The sequence below is a fragment of the Humulus lupulus genome, chromosome 4, assembly GCF_963169125.1.
Source record: "Humulus lupulus chromosome 4, drHumLupu1.1, whole genome shotgun sequence".
NCBI lineage: Eukaryota > Viridiplantae > Streptophyta > Magnoliopsida > Rosales > Cannabaceae > Humulus > Humulus lupulus.
Window position 1 is genome coordinate 70,428,396 of NC_084796.1, and position 27,795 is coordinate 70,456,190.

Below are 27,795 nucleotides of genomic sequence, written 5' to 3' on the forward strand. Positions count from 1 at the left end.
TTAATTATTTTTCACCCGAATGTCTTGGAAATCCTAAAAAAAAACTAATTAAACATATATAAATTAATAATCAAGTGCATAATCATAGAAGAATAATGAATTAAAAATAGATAAATTCGATGTAAAATGTGACGATACATCGCCCGCCTGATAAATGTTACAACAGGTGATGTATCACCTGCATAAGAGCAACGTATGGCTTGCATGCATCATGTGGGTCATCCATACGATACCTACAGTTACATGTTTTGGCTCGAAAATGTATTTCAAAATACTCTAATCTCATTGGTTAACACTAATGTCGGTTCCTACACTATTTAAGGGGTTCATATGAGATTTTGGTGAATTGATCACTCTCCACTCTCTCTCTCTCTCTCTAACTCATAAAGATTACTAGTTTTCTCTTATATCTTCATCAAGAAAACTTGACTTGTTTGAAGATCGAGGTTTGTTAATCCCAATCTCTTAAGGGAGGCTAGGAATATGTATTTTTGGACAACAATGGTAATTGTGTCAAGCATTTTTTCCATCTCCATTGGTTCACATTGTTAAGTTTCAGAGGTCGCTAGCTTGACCCACATCACAATGTTTCAAGGGTCCCCCATTTGAGGACATTGCCCACGGGAGGCAGGACGCCTACAATGATGTCCATTGTGCCAATGGGGCAAACCTTGACAATGTGACGCACCGCAGCAATGGTAGGTACTGCGCCAATGGTGCACACATAGCCAATAGTTCCCAACTCACCAATGGTACCCACCTTGACAATGATTCACCTCGCCAATGATGCCCATCCAACCAATGGTGCGCACCACACTGAGTATAACCACATCACCACTTTTGTGGAAGTGTTACCCTCATCAACTATGATGAATGTCACTCTCGTTACTTTCCACATAGGTCCCACCAATCTGAAAAAATATTCATCGCCTACTTTGATACTGAGACAACCTCACCAACTTAATTGCACTGAACGTACCAGTGTTGCCAACTTTGGGGTCGTCGACTCTAGGGTTGCCCAATTATGCAGTAGCAAACAATACGAACAAAGTTCATTACCCCTTTTGGTTGATACACAGCCATGAGACATTCCCACAACTTTAAGGAATTAGCCGGATCGAGAAACAACTTTTCACCCTCATCTCCTCCCATCTTTTCCACTATTAATATTGTAATGTAATTAATGGAAAAGATGGCACCCTTTAGTGCCAGACACCTTGGATTTCCACTCTTAAGAGCTCTCAAATGTAAATGTAATAAAAGATTCCAAGCTTATACATCAATAACAATGACTCAGTGGACATAGGTCACTTTTTGGGCCGAACAATGATCGACCCTCACCTTATTTATTTTACTCTGTTCAATAATCATTACACATTAATTAGACATCAAACATATCACACACTAGGTCCCACTCTCACAAATTCGTTCTTAATTATATTTTGGGTGTTTGACAAAAAAAATAGTCAACAATATATTGTGGATGCAAAATATTCCAATGGAACATAGTTCGAGCTCCAGATATAATTCAAGATAGCCGAGGCGTAGGACTACCTCGCGAGACCCCAGCAGCGTCGCACAAAGCCCAACTACACAACCGACTTACGGAACCTAGTTTCTCAAGCACCTCCCAAAGCCTAGGATCACAGCGCCTCATGGAGTACAGGTGCAGAGGTGACTTGCGAAGCCCAGGCGTATAGCGCCTCACTTAGTCTACGCACCCAACCTTCTCACAAAGCCAGCGCCGCTCCAATGTTGCCTACGCGATACGTACATGCAAGACACCACTATTGTAAGGCATGTGGGCCCTCACGTATTGCAGGGTTCGTACTTCGTGTACTCACCATTTGGTTACACACAAAGATACCACTTCAAGACTCAATCCCGCCAACCTTCAAACACTTAGTAGAATGTAAGGAAGCTTGAAGCATAGGAACATCTTGGAAAGGTGAAAACATCCATTAGGTACATGGTACACGTACAGGTACAAAATGTACGTACCAACCAAAACGAGTCAGGGTATGTGTCCAACATCCACGTCGAACAAGTAGTGGAGGTACAAATTAGTACAAAGATTAAGGGCAACACATTACCACCTGCATGCCTCTGACCATGTACCAAAGTCGATACCACAACCTTTTGCAACACTACTACTTGAGCCACCACACTGTCGATGTACCCATGTACTATCTGGTCCCCAAGACCACTATGGATAAGGAGCCATTAGAGCTCCACTATAAATAGATCCTTACCCCTCAAAGAAAGGAGTTTGAAAATTCAATGTAAACTCAGAATATTGAGCAATACAAATGTTTTTCTCCAATTTTACTTCAAGTTCTCTTCCTATGTTCATCAGTTTCTTATCAACCTTTGAGTTTTTCCACCTAACTTCATTGATGAGTTCTCATCGTCAACAGTTTGGCGTCATTTGTTGGAAGAACAAGTTCCAAACAATTATTCTGCCATCTGTTCAATTAAAGAATTATGTGAAGGTGTCCAAACGCCTCGAAGACGTAGAGGTTCACCTTAATAGACCTGGCTGAAAGCATTTATGAGAATTCCTCCGCCGTCGGAAAATGGAGTTGTGTTGGAAGTGCATCAGTTCCATGTCGAGGAAGAAGAAGAATCTTCTCAATCAATACCATCCTCTGTGGCTCTTCCAGCACTACCAGTTGCTTCTTGTAGAAATTTAGAGATGCCACCACAGCCTAGACCATCTATGGTTCTCTGTTTGAGCCGATATGGTCTTGGCCCATCAACTTTCTAGCTAGAGAAAAACACAACCCATGGGAGAAGTGAGGAAGAAAGGAAACAACCTTCCCTGATGATGGTGGAAGGACACAACTTTCAAGGAGTAATTCCCCACGTTCAGACCACCATCAAGGTTCCATGTCGAAGACGCGGTCAACAAAATTGGAGTGAACACATGGTGCTAACACCTCCACCTCAAAAAAGACACCAATGGATCAGTGAGACATGTCCCAACAAAGAGAATGTGGAGTAAAGGGAGAGAAGGTCCACGCAACTTCTTTCATGAAGAAGAATAAACACAAGCTCCACCCACCAACGACCTTCTGTACTCATTAAACAGGATGAAGAAGGAGATAGACACAAAAATGAAGTATCTTAGAAGAAAGATAGTGCCTGTGCCAAGAGGAAAGCTAGGTGGCAATGAGTTTGATGAAGAATCTCCACTTTCAAGAGAGATCTAAGCAGAACCTCGCCCATCCACTTCAACGAACCACACATGACACCTTATGAAGGCATAGCAGACCAAAAATGTCACTTGGATGCCTTTAATGACTTTATAACAAATCCAAGCTAAACCTCACCCAGACTAAAAGTGGTTCAGAAATTGAGGCCCAAGGACAATTTCCTCATATAGGCAACTCGCAGAAGAATTCCTTCGGCAACACCATGCCTTCATTGACAACATGACACCCACCACAAGCCTTGCCTATGTAAAGCATAGTGAAAATGAAAGTCTGAAAAAGTACTTTCAACGCTTCAAGGCAGAGGTAGCTAAAGTGGGAGAGTTAACTAAGGATATCCAAATAGCAAAATGTGGAACAATTTTCTCAAGCGAGAAATATTGGACATAGGCGATTTCTATGAAAGGGCTCTAACGTACACCCGAGTGGAAGATGGCATTGCCAACTTGAGGATACCCATGAACACTCTAGGAAACTGGAGAATGCTACAACATTCTACTACGAAGATTCACCAAGCTCTGAAGGCTCGTGATGTCAGTGGTTGTGATGGCGGACAGACCGACAATTTAACCCATGTAATTCAAACCCACATACACACCAAGGAGGGAATATCAATCATTGTTGATTAGAATTTTCCCAAAACGCGCATGAGAGCATAATATTGAAAGTGTTTGATGAGATAAACCCCGCCAACCACTTGGGGGGCATAGGGCTAGTAAGAAAAAGAAAAAATAAAGAGAGCATATGCCATTTTAAAGGATTAGCTACCCTCAAAGACGTCATAAGGATGAATTTTTTTTCAAAAGTTGCACGTTCATACAAGGATAGTCACCCTAAATGATGACCACCCCACACAACGCCCCAGCCTCATGAACCCTGGATCTGTGAGACACACCTTGGCATTATAGCTCTTGGTTGCATGAGATATGCCTTGGTCCCACCAGCCTCATCACCCCTAGCTTCGTGAGACACGCCTTGGCCTTATAGGTCTTGGCTCTATGAGATATGCCTAGATCCTATCAGCCTCATGACACACCATGGCATTATAGCTCTTGGCTACATGAGATATGCCTTGGTCCCATCAGCCTCATCACCCCTAGCTTTGTGAGACACACCTTGGCCTTATAGGTCCTGGCTCCGTGAGATATGACTCAGCCTTATAGTCCATGGCTCCGCGAGATATGCATCGGTCCCATCTACCTCATGACCCCTGGCTCAATGAGACATGCCTCGACCTTTATAGCCCTTGGCTTTGCAAGATATGCCTTAGTTCCATAAGCCTTGTATCCCTTGGGCTAAAGGAGTCCCACCAACCTCATGTCCCTTGGCTTCGTGAGACAACTCTTGGCCTTAGAGCCCCTGACACCACGAGATATGCCTTGGTGCCATCAGTCTCATGACCCCTGATCCATCAGACATGCCTTGGCCTTATAGCCCTTGTCTCCACGAAATATACCTTAGTCCCATAAGCCTTGTATCCCTTGGCTAAAAAAAAGGAACCAGAAGAAAGGTCCATAGTATAAGTCTAGATTGACATGAGTCGACTAGCCCAAAAGGGTCTCAAAGAAGAAACTTGCAAAAATAGTACTATGCCTAATAATGTGAAGGACGCTTCTCGAACAAAAATAAAAATCGCAAACATAAATTATAAAAGGATGGAGAACACCCAAAGGGTTAACATGTCCTCATAAAAATAATCAAGGGGCACTAATAAGACTATTGGAACTATGTCCATGAGGACTTCCAAAAGTTCCGCAAAATAAAAGGGCTTCTCAAAGTCCCATACCAAAAAAAGAGTTTCTCAAAGTCCCATACCAAAGAAAACAGTATTGGGATTAGTGTCATTTAAAGGATATGTGTTGCAAAATGTTTTATGAAATAAATAATTGAAATGAATTTTTTAATATATTGATTATTTAACATATCGGCTTGTGAAGCAGCTAAAGAGGCTATGTGGCTCATAAAGCTCTATTCTAATCTGGAAGTTGTTCCAAACATGGATAAACCACTAATCCTATACTGTGATAATAGTGGGGCGGCTAACTCGAAGGAACCAAGGAGTTACAAGAGAGAAGAGCATATTGAGAGGAAGTACGACTTCAAAGAGGAGCTATAGCAGCTATGAAGATAGCTTCATAACATAACCTTGCAGATCCTTTTATTAAGACTTTGTGTACCAAGTCTTTTAAAGACCATGTTAGCAATATGGGTTATAGGGAGATGCCTCATTTGCTTTAGGGCAAGTGGAAGATTGTTGGGATACATGCACATTAAAGCATATGTGTTGAACAATGTTTTATGAAATAAATAATTGAAATGATTTTTGGCATATATTGATTTTTTTATTATTATTATTAGAATAATATTATATGAATATTAGAAAATTCTCAAATTCGTTATTTTGACTACAATCTTGTATTGGTGAAAAAGGATTAACATTGTAAAGAACGAATTTAAATAGTTCAATGTAAAACATTGTTATATTCAATCTTTGGATTAAATACTATAAGTACGTTTAACTAGTATTATGAATACATGTAATCTAGATCCAGATTACTGATGTAGTAGGACATCTTAGTCGAGGTACTTTGTATAAAGTGGTTATTCATAAACGGGACCTAATATATTATTAATACATAATAATATTGTTTACGTTATAAGTATTAATTCAACATATCCATAAGATGATCATATATAAATTGATCTTAATCCTAAAGTTATTATGAACTCTTGTTTATGTCATATGAGTTCTTTGATTCAGTCGTTATGGTTTGTCAAAATGATCAAGCTGAAAAACTTTTGTTTTGGAAACTCATTGATGTAAATGGCCAGGAACATAATATATAGATATGGAATCTATATCTTTCCAATAGGAATTGAATAATGGTTCTCTTAAGGGTTGGCCTTCAGAAATGAAAGGTTATTGAGCTCAAATTCATAAATCAGTTTATGAATTAACCTTCACTAGTAATGTTAATGGTACTTAAAGAAACATGATATAATTAAAGAGGTTAAGCGATAATAAATATCTACTTTAATTATGAATCATTAATAGAGGATTAAATTTTATTTAGTGATTAAATCAATGGACACTTTTTATACTTAAAAGTACTCACTAAATAAATGTCTATAATTACAAGAGTGCAGTCTCATATTTTTAGTGGAAAAATATTGAGATTAATAAATTAAGTTTATTATATTAAATAGTTTTAATTAATAATCTAAATTTATTGGAGCTTGAAATTATAGGTCCTTGAGATGGATCTATCAACACTATTCAAGGTAAGAGTTAAAATTGAGAAAAATCATGAAAATGACATATTTGGAAGAAATTTGTTCTTCAAGGTCGAATATGTAATTGAGGCAAAATATTTAATTAATATAGAATTTTTTAAATTGGTATTTTAATTAAAAAGGAAATTTTGAAGTTATATGTTTAAATTACTTGGAAATTTCGAAAATGGCATTTAAATAATTAAGATAATTAATTTTGAATTAATTAGTTTTATTTATATAAATAATGTTAAAAGATATTTAAGATAATTCAAATTGGATTTGAATTTAAAATGATATTTATTCTTTAATTAATCTGATAATATAAGTTATCAAGTTTAGATATTTTTTTAAAGAAATCATTATTAAATAATAATTAAAAGAAAGTGATTGGAACACATCTCTGAAATCAGGGATGTGTTACACGTGAGCCACAGTGCATGCACTGTAGTTGACGTGTAACAAGGTCCATGAATGGATTTTGATATTTCTTTTATATAGTTTATTTATTTAAAAATTAGTTTATAATTTGAATTTTGAATTTTAAATTTTGTTCATTCTTTTATAAATCTACTAGATAGAAATTTTTTCATAATGCGCTTAACAGAGAGAATATTCTAAGTTTTTCATAGATAACAAAATATAACGTAATATTTTTCCTATCCCTGAAAATTATCTCAGACCTAATATTCCAAGTTGTCATGAGTTGAGTACATCTTGTCAATCATAAAATTTTCCACCATTACTCTACATGCCCACACACGTGCTGAGGTGTAGAGATACATCTTGGAAGATCTTTGTTGTATGCTGATTGATAGTTATGCATATGTTGATTGTTTATGTTGAGTTTTCTTGCTGGGCTTCAGCTAATGGGTGCTCTATGGTGTTGGTAAGGGCAAGAGAAAGGTTGACTAACCATGAGTACGGAGAGCATGAAGTGACGTGTACATGTTTGGCCTGGCTGGCTGCCATGACCAGGGGTATTTTTGGAAGATGATATGTATTAAACCTAATTTTATCGTTTAGTCGACTTTAATCATATTTTGAGTTGTAAATATTTCTAAACAGTATTTTGGGATCCCAAATGTATAACGTTTTATAATTTCAATGAATGGTTACATTTTCAAATTATATGACTTTTATTATAGTTTAGCTACACTTTTAACCTAAAACCTCGATTAGCGAGTTAATTGCACGTTTTAAACTCACTTAGTAATGACTCTAAGGAAGTAGGGCATTACAACTTGGTATCAGAGCGAGCCAACGTTTATGGTTCATGGAGATTGACTGAACATGTACGCTCGTTGCCAGTGATAAGCTCGACCCAGGGTTGGTTGGTAATAATTGAATTGTATGCTTGATTATGTGCTTAAGTTCCCTGTTTGCCTGGTTATTTTATGTAGAGCATGATGAATGTGTTGACATATGCATGATGTCAGGGCATGGCCCCTTGAGTGTTGTATGTTATTTTTGTACTGTGGATTGCTGTTATGGATTGTTGACGTGAATTGGGAGGCGGTTTTGGATGTTGTTATCATGCTTGATGAGTGGTGTCGTTGATTGCAGGAATATTGTTGAGATGCCTCAACAATCAGCCACACTCCGCGGCAGTAGGGCCGAGGATGACAACCAAGGTCAGGACCCTCCTCCTGCCCCCACATAATTGGAAACAGTTGTTTGCCGACATGGAAGCCAGACTGCACAGAACAAAAGAAGAGCTTCGATAGCTGAGGCAACAGGCCCCTCCTTAGGGCATTGGGTTGCAGGTTTAGCAGGCTGTGGTATCAGTGCCAGTTCAGCTTATTATGGAGAATAGGTTGGACCCTTTGTATGAGAGGTTCAGAAAACAACATCCTCCCACCTTCGATGGTGGACCAGACCCACTGCGGGCAGAACAATGGATGAATATGATTTCCTTCATCCTACATTTCATGAGGGTGGAAGGGAATGAGAGGGTAGCTTGTGCCAGCTACATGTTCAAAGAGGACGCCCACATCTGGTGGGATGTAGTGACTCAGAGAAGAAATGTTGCAGTTATTACCTGGGAAGAGTTCAGAAACATTTTCAACGAGAAATATTATAGTGTTACAGTTCGAGCTACGAATGTTGATGACTTTATCAACCTAACTCTGAATTGGTTGACAGTTACTAAGTATCCTTTGAGGTTTGACCGGTTGGCGAAGTTCGCACCGGATTTGGTGTCGAAAGATACGGCAAGAAGGGATCGGTTCGTGCGGGGGTTGAATGTCATGATCGTCCGTGATATGAAGATTACTTTGGATCCAGAGACCACTACGTATTCCCAGGTAGTGGAGAAGGCCCTTACAGCTGAGGGCTCGAGGATCAGATTTGGAGAGAGGGCACTGCTAGGCGCGATGCTAGGAGGACGGCGCCTCCTTTTATCAGATCTAGTTGGGGTAGTGACCCTAGTGAGCAGAGGAGAAAGGCCCCAAATTCTTTCATTCCTCCTAGCTTGGATAGGAGGGCACGGGGTGCTTTTAGTGGCCGTCAGGGTGGGGGTAATAACTGGAGGAGTTTTCTAGTGTATCCTCGATGCAAGCGACAACATTATGGAGAGTGCAAGATCAGGGCCTGATTTATTGGTGGGAGTGTCAGCCACTTGAAGAAGAACTGCCCATAAGCTAGGAAAGAGGAACCAAAGCAGAGTGACAACGTCGGTCCTACCAAAGTATTCAAATTGACTTAGACTGAGGCTGAGGCTAACCCCTTGGTCGTGACAGGTCAGATTTCTAGTGTCGATTCTTCTTTTATTGCATTGAATGATTCAGGGGCTACTTATTCGTTTGTGTCTACTAGAGTGATAGATCATCTGTGTAGACCTAGTGATTTGTATGCTAGGGGATTTCAGACCTTGTTGCCGACAAGGGAACTGGTAGTCTCTAGGAGATGGAATAGAGCACTGCTAGTAGAGATAGATGGTAGAGAGTTGTTTGTTGATCTGATTGAGTTAGAGATGGATGAATTTGATATGATTCTATGGATGGATTGGTTATCAAAGTATGGGGCGACAATTGACTGCAAGCGTAGGATGGTGACTTTTGAACCAGAAAGGGAGGTACCGTTTATATTTGTGAGGACAGTTAGTGGACCGTGGGTACCTAAGATTTCGGCACTGAAGGCTAGAGACATGATGCAGGAAGGTTGCATAGGGTTCTTAGCGAACATTGTGGATACCTCTAGGGTTGTGTTGGTTGGACTGAGTGAGACCAGATTAGTATGTGAGTTTCCAGATCTATTTCCAGCAGACTTGCCAGGGTTGCTGCCACAGTGGGGGATCAAGTTTGTTATAGAGTTGGTGCCTGGGAAGAGCCAGTATCTAGGAAACCTTATAGGATGGCTCCGACAGAGTTTAAGGAATTGAAGATTCAATTGCAGGAGTTACTGGATTTGGGGTTCATCAAACCGAGTTTCTCACCATGGGGTGTTCCAGTGTTGTTCGTTAAGAAGAAGAATGGATCTCTTAGGATGTGTATTGACTACAGGGAGCTAAACAAGTTGACCATTAAGAACAAGTACCCATTACCTAGGATCTATGACTTGTTTGACCAGTTACAAGGGAAGATAATGTTCTCTAAGATTGACTTCTGGTCAGGTTATCACCAGTTAAGGATTAAAGAGGAGGACATACCAAAGACCGCTTTCTGTAAGAGATGTGGACACTATGAATTCCTTGTTATGTACTTTGGATTAACCAACGCCCCAGTAGCTTTTATGAACATGATGAATAGGGCTTTCAAGGACTATTTGGACAAGTTCATGATTGTGTTTATTGACGACATACTGGTGTACTTCCAGTTAGAGACAGAGCATGAGCAGCATTTACGCATGGTATTGCAGTGGTTGAGAGAGCATAGGTTATATGTTAAGTTTAGCAAGTGCGAGTATTGGCTACTGCAAGTCACGTTTCTAGGTCATATTGTTAGTAAGGAGGGGATTCTGGTTAACCTAAGTAAGACTGAGGCAATGAGGGATTGGCCAAGACCAAGCAGTGTCCTAGAAGTTAGGAGCTTCCTAGGATTGGTAGGTTATTATCGGCGGTTTTTTGAGGGGTCCTCTAGGATAGCCACACCGTTGACTGAATTAACGAGGAAGAAGACTAAGTACATGTGGACAGACAGGTGTGAGAACAGTTTCAAGGAATTGAAGCGGCGACTGATCACCGCTCCAGTATTGAGTCTGCCGTTAGACAATGAGAAGTTTGTAGTTTATTGTGATGCTTCCAGACTAGGTTTAGGGTGTGTGCTAATGCAAGCCAAAAAGGTGATAGCCTATGCATCGAGACAGTTAAAGGAGTATGAGCAGAGATATCCTATGCATGATCTGGAGTTGGCAGCGGTTGTAGTTTCACTTAAGGTTTGGAGACATTATCTATATGGTGAGAAGTGCGAGATATACACCGACCATAAGAGTTTGAAGTACTTCTTTACTCAGAGGGATCTGAATATGCGCAAGAGACGGTGGCTGGAATTGGTAAAGAATTATGACTGTGATATCCTATACCATCTTGGGAAGGCTAATGTAGTGGCTGATGCATTAAGTCGGAAGGGCGCTGGACAATTGTTCAGTTCAAGGTAGATATCTAATAAGTTAGATAAGGAGATGACTAAAGAGGGTATAGAGTTGGTTAGCCAACATCACTCTTCAGTCTACACTCCTTGAGAGGATCAAGGACGCATAAGGGAAGGATCCCCAGTTGAGAGGGCACAGAGAGAGTGTCTTGGTCGGAGCAGCTAAGGACTTCTCTATTCGGCGAGAGATCTTGGATGAATCTAATACCACTCCTTATTCTTTACATCCAGGTATGACGAAGATGTACCAAGACTTGATAACCTTGTATTGGTGGTCAGGAATGAAGAGGGACGTGGTGGATTATGTGGCTAAGTGCCTAACATGTGAGCAATTAAAGGCTGAACATCAGAGGCTAGCAGAGTTATTGTAGCCTCTACGGATTCTAGAGTGGATGTGAGAGGATATCACCACGGACTTTGTGGTTGGTTTGCAAAAGACCGTGGGACAACATGGTTTAGTGTGGGTGATTGTGGATAAGTATACCAAGTCCGCCCACTTTTTGCCTGTTAGGATGACTTATACTGTGGAGCAGTATGCTGAATTGTATGTGAAGGAAATCGTTCGACTTCATGCGGCTCTGTGGTCAATAGTATCTGACAGGGACCCTACCTTCACCTCCATGTTTTGGGAGAGTCTGCAGAAGGCTATGGGCACGCAGTTGCGGTTTAGTACTGCTTATCATCCTTAGACAAACGGACAGTCTGAGAAAACAATTCAGATACTGGAAGATATGCTATGAGCTTGTGTGCTGATTTTGGGGGATCTTGGAGTAAGTATCTCGCTTTGATTGAATTTTCGTACAAAAATAGTTATCAGGCGACTATCAGGGTGGCTCCGTATGAGATGTTATATGGGAGGAAGTGTAGATCACCTATCCATTGAAATGAGACGGGTGAGAGAAGGAAATTAGTTCCTGAGATGGTTCAGAGGACCAATGAGGTGATTAAAAAGAATTAGAGCTTGAATGCTCGCCTCCCAGAGTCGCCAGAAGAGTTACTCAGACTTGAAACGCAGGAGTGTAGAGTTTCAAGTCGGTGATCATGTGTTTCTCAGGGTTTTTCCCTTGAGAGGGGAAACATGCTTTGGTGTTCAGGGCAAGCTGAACCCTAGTTTTGTTGGCCCCTTTGAGATTTTGGAACGGGTTGGAGAGGTAGCTTACAGATTGGCGATGCCTCCAGCTCTATCAGGAGTTCATGATATTTTTCACGTGTCCATGTTCCAGAAGTATGTATCAGATTCTACACATGTACTGAGTTATTAGAACTTGGAGCTGGACAAGGATTTATCATATGAGGTGAAGTCAGTTCAAATTTTCGGCTGCAAGGATAAAGTCTTGCGAAGCAAGACCATTGCCTTGGTGAAAGTGCTATGGAGGAACAACAAGGTTGAGGAGGTGACGTGGGAACTTGAGTCAGATATGCAAGATCGGTATCCCGAGTTATTCAGGTAATTTCGAGGATGAAATATCTGTAAGGAGGTCATAGTTGTAGTGTCCCGAAATTTGCTAATAATGCTTAGGGCCTTGATTAGCGTGCCTGGAGGGCAATAAGTGATTTATTACGTTAATATGTAAATTTGATGAGTATATGATTAGAAATGCATGTTTAGGTGAATTAAATATGCATGTGGGCCCCATTTGGTTATTAAGGGCATGTTTGTAATCTTAGCCCATTGAGAGCATAAATGCAATATTTGTGATTATTGTGATCTTTACCACGTGTGAGTGGTGATTTATTTGTGATGCACGATCCGAGACAGTCTTAGGGAGCGATTTAGCTAGGAAAGTCACAACGAGGTCAAATACCCGGCTCGGAAGGAGCCTAGGGGTAATTTTGGGAATATTATATGTGTTCGGGTATTATTGAGTAACGGGTAGTAATTTAGTAATGGTTGAGACATATTGGGATTAAACAGGGATTTATAGGAATACTCGAGTACTTAACAAGATTTGGTAAATGACTAAATTGCCCTTGGGTTACTTAAGGGTTAAGGATAAGTTTAAAGGGCAGTTTGATCATTTGGCAGCGGTAATACTTAGCTTAGAGAGGCCTTAGGAAATCACTAGAACAAAGTGGAAGAATCCCTCTCTTTATCTCTCGGTTTCTCTCTCTTTGGGTGCTTGAAGGCTGAAGAAAACTTTGAGGGAATTAAGCTAGGAATTTAGAACTCAAGGCTGGAATTTGGGGGGCTAGAAGTTTGAGGATTTGGGAAGACAGTACAGGGCTTGAAATATCATTGAGGTAAGAGTTGTTGTTGACTATTTTATTAGAATTATGGTTTTAACCTTAAGTATGCATGGGTGGAAGATTTCAGCTCAGCTTTATGTTTTTATGAGGTTTTAAGCTAGCTTTTTGTTAGGTTTTATTGCAGGGACTATTCTAGAACTACTGTGGTGATTAAATTGAGTTGTTAGATTGGTTTTGGGGTAATTTGGCTGGGTTTTGTTGTGAAAATTGGGGATTTTTCTTGGTTCAAAGGAAGGAAGGCCAGGAAGAAGGGCGGGCCGCGACACCCTATAGGTTGGGCCGCAGAGCGTATAGGCAAAAATGGAAAGCTGGGCTTCTGGTTGAGGCGGGCTGCGACATAGGGCCTTGGGGCCACGGAACTTAGTTGGATATTGGACCTTGAGAAGGTTTTATGCTCAGAAATCCAAAAGTTAAGGCTCGGGATGGATTTTATCACCCGGATTAATAGAATTCAAGGTCCCGGAAACTAGAATTATAACCCAAAGTTATTTAATGGATTAGAACTTAATGGATGGATATTGTTGATACGTTGTGACTAAATTTTCAACTGGGCTCGGACTAGGAGCCTGTGCTCAGGAAACCGGTGCTCGGAAAGCTTGGCACACAGGTAAGAATACTGTTGTAACCGTAGAGCAGGGCGTGGCCCTATAGTTTGTATTACAGGGCACGACCCTATGTGATTGTGTTGTAGGGCGTAGCCCTATTGTTTATGTATTTGTTGAATATATGCTATGTGTTGCATATCTATGAATGAATGGCGAAGGCCGAGAACGGCGAAGGCCGAGAATAGCAGGAAGCCGAGTACGGCAAGGGGCCGGGAACGACGTTAAACATGTGGAGTGCAAGGTCGAGTATGGCAAGAGCTGGGAGTGGCGTTGAGTTTCCGAAGTATAAGTCGACAGGGTGAGACCCTTCTCGGATGCTTGAGACATTTTCATGGTGTAGACCATGAACCCAGGGCCTGGTACAGCGCTTGGGACAACATGGCCGCTATGTGTTTAGCTTGTTGGCTGTCTTGTTATATGCTGATTGATAGTTATGTATATGTTGATTTTTTGTGTTAAGTTTTCTTGCTGGACTTCGGCTCATGGGCGTTCTATGGTGCAGGTAAGGGCAAGCGAAAGGTCGACCAACCATGAGTACGGAGAGAGTGAAGCGACGTGTACATGTTCAGTCTGCTTGACTGCCACAGCCAGCGGTATTTTTGGAAGATGATATGTATTAAACCTAATTTTATCGTTTAGTCGACTTTAATCATATTTTGAGTTGTAAATATTTCTAAACAGTATTTTGGGATCCCAAATGTATAACGTTTTATAATTTCAATGAATGGTTACATTTTCAAATTATATGACTATTATTACAGTTTAGCTACTCTTTTAACCTAAAACCTCGATTAGCGAGTTAATTGCACGTTTTAAACTCACATAGTAACAACTTTAAGGAAGTAGGGTGTTACAGAGAAGTAGGGTGTTACAGAGGTCATAATGCAAGGTCAACTTTATGGCACTCTTTAGTAATATCCATCTCACACAACGAGATGCATCTCAACTCATACTTTACCAAATATGAACGATGGAAATCCTCCCATAACCTTGGCTCCCAATTGAGTTCGCTTCCTACCTTAGACATCCCTCGTAGCATCACCAAGTAATGATGTCCTAAAGGAATTTCTCAAGTCAACAAAGGGTCGAGACACCTCACACCTTGCGAGAGGGTCTCGCATAGCAAGGGCACCCCATCTCGGCGAGGTTTCCTTCAGCCTTCTTACTCAATTGGGCTCAACTCCTTCATTGGACATCTATCTAAATGCAACCTTGCAGCTATAAATGCAGAATGAAGTCACAGAGAAACAAAATGAGGCCAAGAAGCCTCGCTCTGCGAGATGGTATTGCACAGCGAGAGGGCCCTCACATAATGAGACCACTACAGCCTAGGGCCTCCAAGCATCGTCATCTAAGTGTTTAACATGCCCCTAGGCCCCTTATAAGCTCTACCATTGAAAGGATTTTCGATGAAGGTCCTAACATGTGACTGGATGAAGTGTAAAAAGAAGGTGGTAAGCCTCACCATGCGAGAGGGTTTCGCTGTGTGAGACCATCTCGTATAGTGAGATCTTCCTTGCCCAATCTGAATAACATCCTTTCCTGCCTTATATGCCTCCAAGCATCGTGCATGTATCGTACTCACAAAAAATGTAACAAGCAAGTCCTTCATGCATTGAAGGATGAAGCTTGAATACTTGAAGGCACGAAGGGAGGCCAAGAGGCCTCGCTATACAAGAAGGTCTCGCATAGCAAGGTCACCCTCATGTCGATTCTCATGAATGGCTTTTTTTGTGGCCTCGTATGTCCATCCTTGGTTCTTTTCACCTAACACTCGATCATACCCTCCAAAGCATATTCTTAAGTGTCATATGCTTCATCTATGCCTAGTCACCAGGTGATGTCTCACTAGGCAATAGCACCATGCCACGACACTTGACAACTCCACCATGGATGTAACGCATGCGTGTATATCGATTAGTTGGCCTTCCATTCATGCGACCATGACAGCTCAAATCCTGCTACCATTGTTACTAGAATCTTCAACTTCGTTGACAAGTACTCACTGTCAACAACATGGTTTACAAGAAGGTACACAACACTACCGCCATAGCATAGTAAGTGTAGAATCATAATAAGTCCACAAGAACACTTAAAAATTTCAATCTAGATTGGGGGGGGGGGGGGGGGCAAGCAAGTGGTAACACTAAAAAAAACTATCTCACAAATAATAACTACACTCCACGCGCGAGAGTCACCCCCTCCATGCAAGACCGCACCTCAGGAAAAAGCATCCCTCTATGCAGGACCATTTTTTACAGCACCCTTATATATGGTCGTGTCTCGCAATGCTTCTCGAGTTTGCCAAAGAAATTGGAAAAGTTGTAACTCTAGTTGACCATATTTTAATATGCCTTACGTTCACCACCGATTAAAGGGTAAAAGAAGCTCCAATAACCAGGTTATTTTGTCAGCAAGCCCCTCATAGACGTTGGGACCTGCTTCCACGAAATGGAGAAGTTAGCCATTGCACCTATAACAGCCTGTCAAAAATTGTGGCCATTCTTTCATGCCACTCCATTGAAGAACTCACCAATTACCCCTACAGCAGGTCCTCTGTGGGCCCTAAAATATAGGAAGATTGTTAAAATGGTCCATGGATCTGAGACGGTTTGACATCACTTATACTTTAACGGTATCATTCAACGAGCAAGTACTAGTAGATTTCACAGTCGAGTCAACCTGCTACTCTGAAAGTGAAGAAGTAGCCAACAAGATGAAAGGACCACAAGAAAGAATTGGTAAAGCACACTTCACTTTGAAATCTGACAAGCGTTGGATGCACCCAAACCACCCAAGGCAACAACTTAGGAATACCACACAAGGGCTCACCTAGGCTAGATGCTACTTCTTGGGCCCCCTCCGAGTAGCCTCAAGCTCCTTCGTGCAGACAGATGTTGTGTACACCAATGGTACCTATGGGATATGTACCAAGGAATGATTGCCTTTAATTAAACTTCAAAGGAGTCTTAAGGATCCTCACTTGATGAAGTATGCTTTTCCATATCTCAAAAACAAAGAAACACACTTGTACCATACATGTCACAAAGTTGGCACCAAAAGAGTCTACAAGAACGCCTAAAGGCCTCCTCAAGTGTGGATGCAAAAAATTCCAATGGAACATAGTATGAGCTCTAGATATAATCCAAGAGAGATAAGGCATTAGACTACCTCGCAAGACCCCAGCCACGTCGCAGGGCCAAGGTGCAAGAGCACCTCGCAGAGCCCGCCGCACAATTGACTCACGTAGCCAGGTGTACAAGCACCTCACAGAGCCAAGGTCCACAACGCCTAGCAGAGTCCAGGTGCACAGGTGGCTCATGGAGCCTAGGTGTACAAGCACCTCATAGAGTACAAGTGCACAGGCACCTGGCGGAGTCTAGGCACCCAACTTTCTCACGAAGCCAATGTTGCTCCCGTGTCGCCTATGTGAAACCTGCATGCAAGAAACCATTATTGCACGACCTATGCACCCTCATGTCTTGCAGGATCTCCACTTGTCTATGCGTAAAGATACCACTTCAAGCCTCAATCTCGCCAACCTTCCAACACTTAGTAGAATGTAAGGAGGCTTGAATCACATACACATCTTGGAAAGGTGAAAAGATCCATTAGGTACATGGTACACACACAGGTACGAAATGTACGTACCAACCAAAAGGATTAAGAGTATGTGTCGAACATCCATGCCAAACAAGTAGTGGAGGTACGAAATAGTATAAAGACTAAGAACAACACCACTGTCTCCTACATACCACTGACCATGTACCAGAGCTGACAGCACATCCTTCTGCACCACGACTACTTGTGTCACCACATTAACAGTGTACCTGTGTACTATCTAGTCCCCTAAGACCACTATCGATCAGGAGCCATTAGATCCCACTATAAATAGATCCTTACCCCTCAAACCAAGGGGTTGGAAAATATATTATAAACTCAGACTATTGAGCAATATAAATGTTTTCCTCCATTTTTACTCTACAATTTTACTTCAAGTTTTCTTCCTAAGTTCATCATTTTCTTATCAACCTTTTAGTTTTCTGAACTAATTTCGTTGATGAGGTCTCACCTTCAACATATACATACATGAATTTCCCACCACACTATAATATCCGTCTTTTCGTTTCATGTGTATTTTGGTAATTTTGGCCTGTGAGGGTAATTTGGTAATTTAATACTCTTGAGGGGTGTTTTCGTAATTTTACGAAATTACGTATTATGTGATTATATGAATATGTTTATGTGATATAAATATCTGTGTAACATATTTTATGTTTCAAGTGCTAGGGGCTTTATTGTCAAGAATTGTTGAAAGAGGGGTCATAGTGGAATAATGATAACTTATGGGGAATAAGTTAATTATGGATTACGAAAACTAATAGTTTAGTGGGGAATTACTAAAAAGGGATTAATGAAAAGGTTAGAATGGCTTAGATCAAAGGTAGGATGGTAATTTGGCAATAGTGAGTCATTATAAATATAAAGTGAGAGAATAATGTTAGGGTTAGACTCACAATTTGAATTTGGTGGATGCTCTACACATGATTAAAGGAGACAACTCTCTCTCTCTCTCTTTCACTCTCTCTCTATACTAGTGTTCAAGATCTAAGGAAGAATAAGGACGAGGATCTCTTCATATACATATGGATCATTAGGAATTTGTGTGGGGACTCAATTAGGATGTTTTGGGAGGAGCTTTTTATGGCTTAGGTTGCTGCACATGATATTGGTAAGAACTTCTCACACTTTTAAAGTTTCTTTGATAGTTCTTGAAGCTTTGAGTTATGTTAATGGTGGATTTGATTAGAAAGCATGATAGGTTGGGATGATTGGTTTTATATGCATGTTAGAGACTAGGTTGTTAATCCATAATGGTTAGAAACATGCTAGGGTTAAATTTATTATGTTATCATTACTGGTCCTGAAGATTGGAAAGATAGCTTGGGGAAGAAGAAGTTTTGTTGCAACAGAATGTTAGAGTTATGGAGTTAGGGGCTGCTCATGAAGTTTTTTTATATTAATATCTAAGAATTTTATGATGATATAGAGAGATTTAGGATGAGAAAAATGCAAAAATAATCGTTCAAATCATATTTAAATTGAGAGACTTATGGCTGTTTGAAGAAAAGTTGGGATCTGTGTTCTCCGTCAGTTACGACCGCTCCCAAAGGGTAGCACGACCGTGCTACATGCCATGAAATCATGTTTTTCCTCATTTTTATGGTTTTGGTTGGGTATTTGATGGTATAGTTTAAGGGTATTATGTTTGGGGATTTTAGGAATTTCTCAAGAACACTTTAATGGTGATTGGTTCTTAGAATGTGTAAGATTGGTTCAAGATATTTTGTTAAGTTATGAGTCTCTAAATGATATTGTTGTATGTTTTGGATTTAGGACTTGGAAAGGCACTTGAGAGGAGTTGATTGCATTGCTGCTGGACCTGAGGTAAGAAGAGTGGTCACTGTAACACAGGGTGTGAATTGGAGTGCACAAGTGTTCTGTATGTGTGATCTAATGGTAATGATCGTTCATGTTATGTTATGACTATGCCTTTTCATATATGTTATGATGGTTACGATTATTGCATTCTTGTGTGTATTGATGCATGTTCACGTTTACTTTATAAGTTTTGATTATATCATTCTTTGAGTATGTTATGATGAATATAACACATGTGGAAAGAGAGAAGGAATACATATTCTTTTAATTTGGTATGTGGTAAGAACCAAGGGACTGTCACAAGGGTAGTGGGCTGTTACATGGGTAGTTGGCTGTTGCAAGGGCGGTACGATTGTGGTTATAATGGCCAGAATGATATTGATGAATGGCTGGAATGACATTGGTAACATGCATTATGATTTTATTATATTACGCTATGATATGTTATAGTATATTATACCATATTATGACTCTTTTATGATATGTTATGACTTAAGATGTGATGGTTGAGCTAGTATATGTTTTATGATTAGGCTTTGAGGTTGTGACCTACATAGCTCTTCTTGCTGTGCATTAGCTCATAGGTACACTGTGTTGCAGGTGTCATATGTTAGTATTGTTTTGTGGTGACGGGTGAAGTCCAATCCAGAAAGGAATTTTATATCATGAGAGCCTCTCAACCTAGTTACGATCAAAGGGACATAAACGCCAAAGTTTTATTAAATATTTTTTTTATTCCTTTGGTTTTAAATGTATTTTACTATGAATGGCGACTGAAAATAGTTTTGTTTGGTTACTTGCACTTAAGATAAATGTTTTATTTTAAATACTGATATTCGAATGCCGCATGATTTTAATAAGAATGTTAACAAATTTTTATACGCTATATAGTATATCATTTGGTTTTCAAGCTTTGAATCAATTTAAAATGACTATTACCCTAATAAGGTCTTAGGGTTAGGATTTTAGAGCATTACACACAAAAACTGTAAGGTAGGGTTGTTAAAAATTTTTACAATCCGCCCAACTTAATTAACCCACCCAATCTAAATGTGAAAAAATGTACAAAAATTCAAGTCGAATAACTAGAAATATTTTCTAACTCACCTCATTAGTACATTGAGTGGGTTGCAAATCGCTGCCAACTCGCCCAATTAAGCTTTTTAAATATATAAATAATTAATAATTATAAATTAGTTGGTGAGAACTTTAGAGACTATTATTATTGGACTTTAGATTTCATTGTGTAATATTTCAATTTAATTTAATTAATGTTTTTGAAAATTACTAAAATATTTAAATACATAAATAAATTGAATTTTTTCTTCCATTTATTTATAATAAATTGAATTAAAATATGGCAAGAAGAAGTTGGAAAAAGCTGAAATGTGCAGATTTGCTTTCTACAACATTTCGGAGATGCGTGGACTATTGTACGCCAGCTGGAATAAGTCATTTTAATTTTGTTTTGACAACTGGCATGGGAAAGTAAAAGTGCCACATGTTCGTACTTTTGTCAAGAAAGTAGTGACCATATAGGAGGTGGCAAAAAAGTGGAAAAAAATAAAAGAGTTTGGGCTTTCTAATTTTTGGTAAGGATTGTACCCTAGAGAAAATAAAGAGGTACCAACCGTATGAAGGTGTGGCTGCCATTGTTGGAGGGAGAAGAGAGCCAAAATTGCTGAAGAAAAAGAAGGAAGAAGAGGTACAAGAGGTCAAAGAAGGGAAAAAGAATGACAAAGAGGGGAAATCATACATCATCTATTTAGAAATTTGTTCTTATTCTTCTCTCTCTCTCTAACTCTTCTATTTTCCATTTTTTAATAGATATTTTAGTAACACATGGATTATAGATTTCAATTTGGGTATGTGTTTGCTAAATTAGCTATGAGCTAAACTTTTTGAGACTTGGATTATTAATGAACACTAAATCATAGTTATAAAATTTTAAAGAATTATTAATTGAAATCTCTCTTTGTCATCCAAGTGTGTTTAATGCCTATATATTGTTGTTGTTTGGCCATCAATAGCAAGTTGATGAATTGGATGTAATGCTAGAAAGATTAGATTTAGTTGGAATTTACTTGGATGATGCAAGTGATTAGCCTTTGTTAGATTTTATTTAGTGGATAATATAAGGATATATCATTTTCATTGCATAACTCATGAGAATTGGTGCTTATAATTGTGTTCTTCAATCTGAATTGGCATAGGAATATGTTTAATTAGGTGGACAAATTTTTTTCATAAGAATTGGAAAAAACCTATGAAATAATTGAGAATTTTCATTACTCTGGGAGGTTTTGCTAAAAATGTTGTTATAGCATATTGTCCAGTATACTGATTTAGGGAATTTAGTAATTCAAGTTTGAATTTCATTGTTGATTCTACCTTGATGTTATTTTCTGCTTATTGGTCATTTTTCTAAGCATTTTTAAATTTATTTTATTTAGTTTTAACTTTCAAAAATCATCCCAAATAATTTTGTTTTAAGATTCTAAGCAATGATTTGCACATTCTAATACTTACTTATCACTATATTACATTCTAAGCAATAATTTTGTTTTAAGATTCTAAGCAATGATTTGCACATTCACAAGTTTTTGGCGTCATTGCCGGGGATTTAAATTATAATTTTGTGTATTATTAATTACTTTGTAATTTATTTTTCTTGTTTTGTGCTAATCGTGTTTTCTTGATCTTGTGCTTTTCTAGATTGATTTTGTTGAATGAACGTTCATCAAGACCTTGAGCTAGACCCTATTACCCTGATATTGAACGCACGTTTGAAAGTAGACTAATGGAACAACGGGCCTAACTGGCTTAAGAAGGTGAAAGGCTTGAGGAGATTTGACTCAACTCATGTTTAATGTGGTTGTTGAAGTTGCTAATAATGTAATCAATGTTCTTAATGTCGCCAATGTTATTTTTATGGCTGATAATAGAGAGAGGGACATAAGGGAGTACGCTACCCCTATGTTTAATTAGCTGAATCCTGGCATTGTTAGGTCTGAAATTCAAGTAGTTCAATTTGAGTTGAAGCCTGTGATGTTCCAAATGTTGCAGACAATGGTTGAATTTAGTGGGTTGCCTACGAATGATCCTCATCTCCATCTCTGCTCATTTTTTAAGGTGAATGATTCCTTGAAGTTGCAAGGCGTTATTGAAGAGGACTTGAGGTTGAAATTTTTCCCTTTTTCTTTGAGGGATAGATCTTAGAGCTTGGCTCAATACACTTCCTTCCAACTCGATGTCTTCATGGAATGAGCTAGCTGAGAAAGTTTTGATGAAGTATTTCCCTCCAAGGAAAAATGCTAAGTTTCAATATAAGATTATTTCTTTTCAACAGTTTGAGAATGAGTCGGTGTGTGATTCTTGTGACAGATTCAAGGAGTTATTGAGGAAGTGCCCACATCATGATATTCCACATTGTATTCAAATATAGACTTCTTACAATGGTCTCAAAGCTTCTACTCACAGAGTTTTGGATGCTGCAACAAATGGGGCTATTCTCTCTAAGTCCTAAAATGAAGGATATGAGATTTTTGAGTGGATAGCCAACAATAATTACCAATGTTCTAATGCTAGAGCCCCAATGGGATGAAAGGTAGCTAGTATTCATGAGGTAGATGCTTTCACAGCTTTGACTGCTCAAGTTTCTTGTATGAGCAACCACCAAAAGACCATGAGTGTGGGGGTAATTTATAACCAGCACCTATGGGCTAAGTAATGGATGTGTCTTGTGTTTATTGTGGAGATGGGCACACATTTGATAGTTGAATTCTAATTCCACTTCAGTAAGTTACTTGGGGAATTAAAATGTCAACCGCAACAATCCATATTGATTCTCTTACCATCCAGGTTTGAGGAAACATCCTATTTTTCTTGGGGAGGTGTAGGGGCTACTTCAAGTGGTGCATCCTTGCCCAACAAGCCTAATTGTCCACTAGGGTTTTCTCAACAACAACCAAGAGCTCCTCTTCCTTCGCAATCTTCTCAAAGAAGATCTTTGGAGAATTTGATGAAAGAGTATATGGCCAAGAATTATGTGGTGATTGAAAGTCAAGCAGTGTCTTTGAGGAACCTTGAGATTCAAATGGGGAAGCTACACTACAACAAATCTCTATTTCCATAACACATGAATATAAGCTTTTTCAAAAAGTATTATAATAAGTAAGATTAAAAAAGGTAAAATTACATTATAGGCGCGAGACAAAAAAAATTTTAGCGCCAAATGAAAAAACGTGTTAACTTTTTGCCCAAATCCAATTTTTCTTTCCCTCACCTCATTCATTTCTCTCCGCCCAAATCACTTTGACAGGGGCTCCATCGCACAACTCCACCTCCATCTCCATCACAACCTTTGTTTCTTCTCTCCCCTAATTTGAAAAATTGACCTTCCCTATCATCGGTAAACGGCGCAAATGACAGGGGCTCGTGGGTCTTGTGAAAATGACGGGCTCAGGGTCATGGGTGGCTCGGTCTCGCGGAGGGGGTGGGTGGCTCGGTCTCGCGGAGGGGGTGGGTGGCTCGGTCTCGCGGAGGGGGTGGGTGGGTCGGTCTTGCGGAGGGGGTGGGTGGCTCAGTCTCACGGAGGGGGTAGGTGGCTCGGTCTCACGAAGGGGGTGGGTGGCTCGGTCTCGTAGAGAGGTCATAGATAGCTCGGTCTTGCAGAGGGGTCCGAGCCCTCTCTTCTTTCTTCTTGAAATTTTGGTAAAATATGAATCTCTCTAATTAAATTATTTATTTATTATATCTTCTTGAGGTGCAATTCTTCTCCTAACATACATTTCTTATGTTGGTTGATTCAGACTAGCTTCTATATGAAGCTGTTTGAGGGTGGTGAGTTGGACCGTAAAGTTATGGAGAATGACTATTCCCACACCCCATGGGAATCAAAGAAAGGTGATATCTATGAAAGGAAAACTTATTACAAATTTGACAAGCGTATTTCCCGTTACAGAGGAGAGACAAGAAGTACTTAGCAAAGAAACCCCCTTTCTGATAGAAATGGATGGATTATTGAAGAGGTCATGACTCAAATAGTTGCAGTGTACCCTGGTTAGTGTTTTGTTTTTCTCCCATTTTTCTCTCAGTTTATATTTTTGATTTTGGTGCTGATACTAATAATATTGAATCTATACCTATATGAATCTTCAATAATAAGGAGTTTAAGGCATTCTTCTAATCCTCCACTCTTCTTTGTGATTGGTATTTGTGGCTGTAATCTAAGATGTTTATGGGAAGGTGTTTCTGTTTTTGTTTTTGTCTTTCACTACGTTTTAGAAGGAGCATTTTTGCTACTGCCTAGGTTGTAATATAGATGATGACTGTCATCTTTTTATTTATACAACTTGCTTTATCAATAGAATAATAATATTAAATCTATACTTATTCAGGGCTGGGGCAACTAAAGATGATATATTTGGAGCTTTAAGTAGGACACAGTATGGTCTTGTTGACCTTGCAGCTACTTTATTCTATCGGGTAGTTATTTCTATTGATGTTATAAAAGTTGTTATTTATGTCAGATTTCCTGAGATAAAGATTCAAGTAAGAGGTATCTAATGTGATTTTGCTTCTTAGGCTTGTGTTAACAGAGATAAGCCATCATCATCTGAGAAGCGGGTGAAGCGAGAGCATGTTGATGCATGTTTAAGAGAAGAGCTCAAAAAAGGAAAGTGGCTATGGTAAATCATAAACTGATTGATTTGGCAATATCAAGTTTCCTTTTTTGTAATTGTTATTACTTTTTATAAATTAAATGCAACAATTCTCCCCTTCCTTAATTTAGGAGTCTAATAGTTTATGAGTTGTGTGATGTGAACATTGTAAAATATATTAAGGGAAACTAAATATATAAATAACCACCCTGGTTACCGGTTTTAGATGAGCTGTAACAAATTTTTGTTAACTTTGGATTAGGAGGTTAGGCTTCTTAGTGTGACGCAGGACGATTTGGTTAGAACAGTTATCATTGTCTTGTCTAAATTGAAGTTATTCATTTATCTATGATTTTGTTTTTTTATTTATATCTTATGGTAACAACTTTACATTTTCTCTCTTTCTAGAAGCGAGATGATGCTCGACCATTTATGAAGTTTCTCCATCCGGATCTTGGTGTTGGTAATGCAGTTTAAGCTTGCAAAATTTAACTTTGCATATTATTTATGCAAATTCTTTATTTTTCATCAGTTGAATGAGAAGCTTATGCTGATTGTTTATACTTTCAAATTCTGCCTTTGTAATTACGTGCAGAACTTCCTGAAAGATGTTATGGAGCTGACTGCCGCATATATCTTCCTGAAAATCCTACAAGCAGGTTTAAAAATGTTTATGTATGATTTCTTCTTCAATAATCTTTTTACTTATGATATTCTCTTATCATATCCTCTTGGTGTACTATGTACATCTTCTATGTTGCAGTTAAGCAGACTTCTGACTTCTCTATGTTTATAATATTTTAATTTCTATAGGAAACACTTTTTGATGAATTCGTTTTAGATCATATTATTGGATGGTGGGGGTAAAGCTATATTGCTTCGTAATCAGCCTCTTCTTTGGGTGCTATCAATTGGATTTGAGATGATGGAGGTTAGTTCTTTCACAAATATAATATGTTTTATTGTGTGCCTTTCACAATTTATTTAAATTGGTTCTGCTTTCTCCTTCTTTAAGCGGAGATCAAATGTCTTTTATGTTTCCGACAAGTGTGTTTTGAGTGCTTTGGTGGTTATGGCTGTATATTAAAGCTTATCGTGGCATTTTCAGCTTACCTTCCGTCACATGCTACCAAATTTTAATGAATGCTGGTGGGACAGTATTGTTCTTGATATTTTGATCTGCAACTAGTTTGTGAGAACTCAATTTATTAACAATTTCTGCTTATAAATTGTTGAGCTCTGTCCGTAGCCATAGTATTCAATTATTTCTTCTACAATATTAAGCAGATTCTGGCTATAATTTTTCATTGTCTGCTATATGAGCTTTCTGTGAAAATTATGACAAGTTTCTTTTGGTGTGTATGTTGCAGGTACTTGGGCAGGAATGCATACTGTTAGGTACTTTGATGGAAAAACATACAAGTGGGTTGGGATAAGTCGTCAACCTAATATTATTGGAAAAGTATGCTCTAAGTTTGGTGTTTTAGTTTTGAATATTTAATGGAGAGTTAATATTATTGGAAAAGTATGCTCTGATTTTGGTGTTTTAGTTTTGAATATTTAATGGAGAGTTACTAAGTTGTAGCAAGAAGTTGAAAATTGGATCATATTGTTTGGTGTAGAAATACATGTGTTTTAGTGTTTTTTTTCATGTAAACAGAAAGTCATGGATTCCCTGTACTTTTTAGCTTAAGAAATTTTCTTGTCATGTCTCATTTTCTGTTTCTTGTGAACCTTTGTTATTGACACCGAGTTAGATGCATTTTTTACTGACTCAGGTCAAAAGAACACTAGAACAATTTACACCAGCTCAGTGGGACAAAGATGAGTGGCATCCCCTGCTTGGTCCATGGCGTTTCATTCAAGTTGTTAGTCTTTGTATCGTCTTCCTCACAGTAGAGCTCAACACCTTTTTTCTGAAGTTCTGTTTGTGGATTCCTCCTCGAAACCCCGTTATTGTGTATAGGTTGGTATTGTGGTGGCTAATAGCAATTCCTACAATCTGCGAGTACAATTCCTAATTCTAGTTTTAGTAGATTAATATTTTTTTCCTCTCTAATTTGTATATTTAATGATATATCTTATGTTTTATATATTAACAATTTCTTATGTGAAATATATGGCATTACAGGTGATGTTAGGTGTAGATCGCCTTGTTATGATCAAAGGGATTCCTCAGAAGATATCTCTTCAACGATCTGCTCATTGGCCGTCCATTTCTCCAACACCACCCCTCTCTCAATCTCGTCCTCTATTTCTCTGAAAACCTAGCAATGACTATTCGTCATATTTCTCTTCATGTATACGTATTTGCGGCCTCTTATAACCCAGTATTTCTATTGAAATTGCTTCAATCTTTTAAATTTCTCTATTCGTCATATTTCTCTAGACTGACGCAGCTATTTCTATTCTACTTATTTCCATTGTCCTTATCTTCTTTACATTGATTTAAACAGTGTCAATTACTCAATATCAGTTACTGCCCACCAACAGAGGAAGACATTGTAGAAGGGAAAAGTTTGGTAAAATTTTGAGATTTCCTTACCCTTCAATGGATACTAAGGTGAAATTTTTAATGTTTCGGTGTCTTAATGTTTCATTGTCTTAATTCCAGAAGGGAAAAGTTGAATTACTAAGTTTAGACAATGTTACAAAGAACTTGAGAAAGTTCTATGCACAAGCTTACTTGGGACAATCACCAAAACAAGCTCCAAAGTATTTGCTTCATTTTCAAGTTTTTGTACTATCGCTTGGTTGGAATACT

At 38.8% G+C, this 27,795-nt stretch overlaps 1 non-coding gene and 1 pseudogene across 1 annotated transcript; one reads left to right on the top strand and one right to left on the bottom strand.

Annotated features, from left to right (window-relative positions):
* The first annotated feature begins 2,551 nt into the window (after window positions 1–2,551).
* On the top strand, window positions 2,552–27,052 carry LOC133832278 (CDP-diacylglycerol--serine O-phosphatidyltransferase 1-like; annotated as a pseudogene).
* LOC133833280 (small nucleolar RNA R71) lies at window positions 22,686–22,791 on the bottom strand. Its single transcript, XR_009892672.1, has one exon. It is a non-coding gene; the product is annotated as a small nucleolar RNA R71 (small nucleolar RNA).
* Window positions 27,053–27,795: the final 743 nt, after the last annotated feature.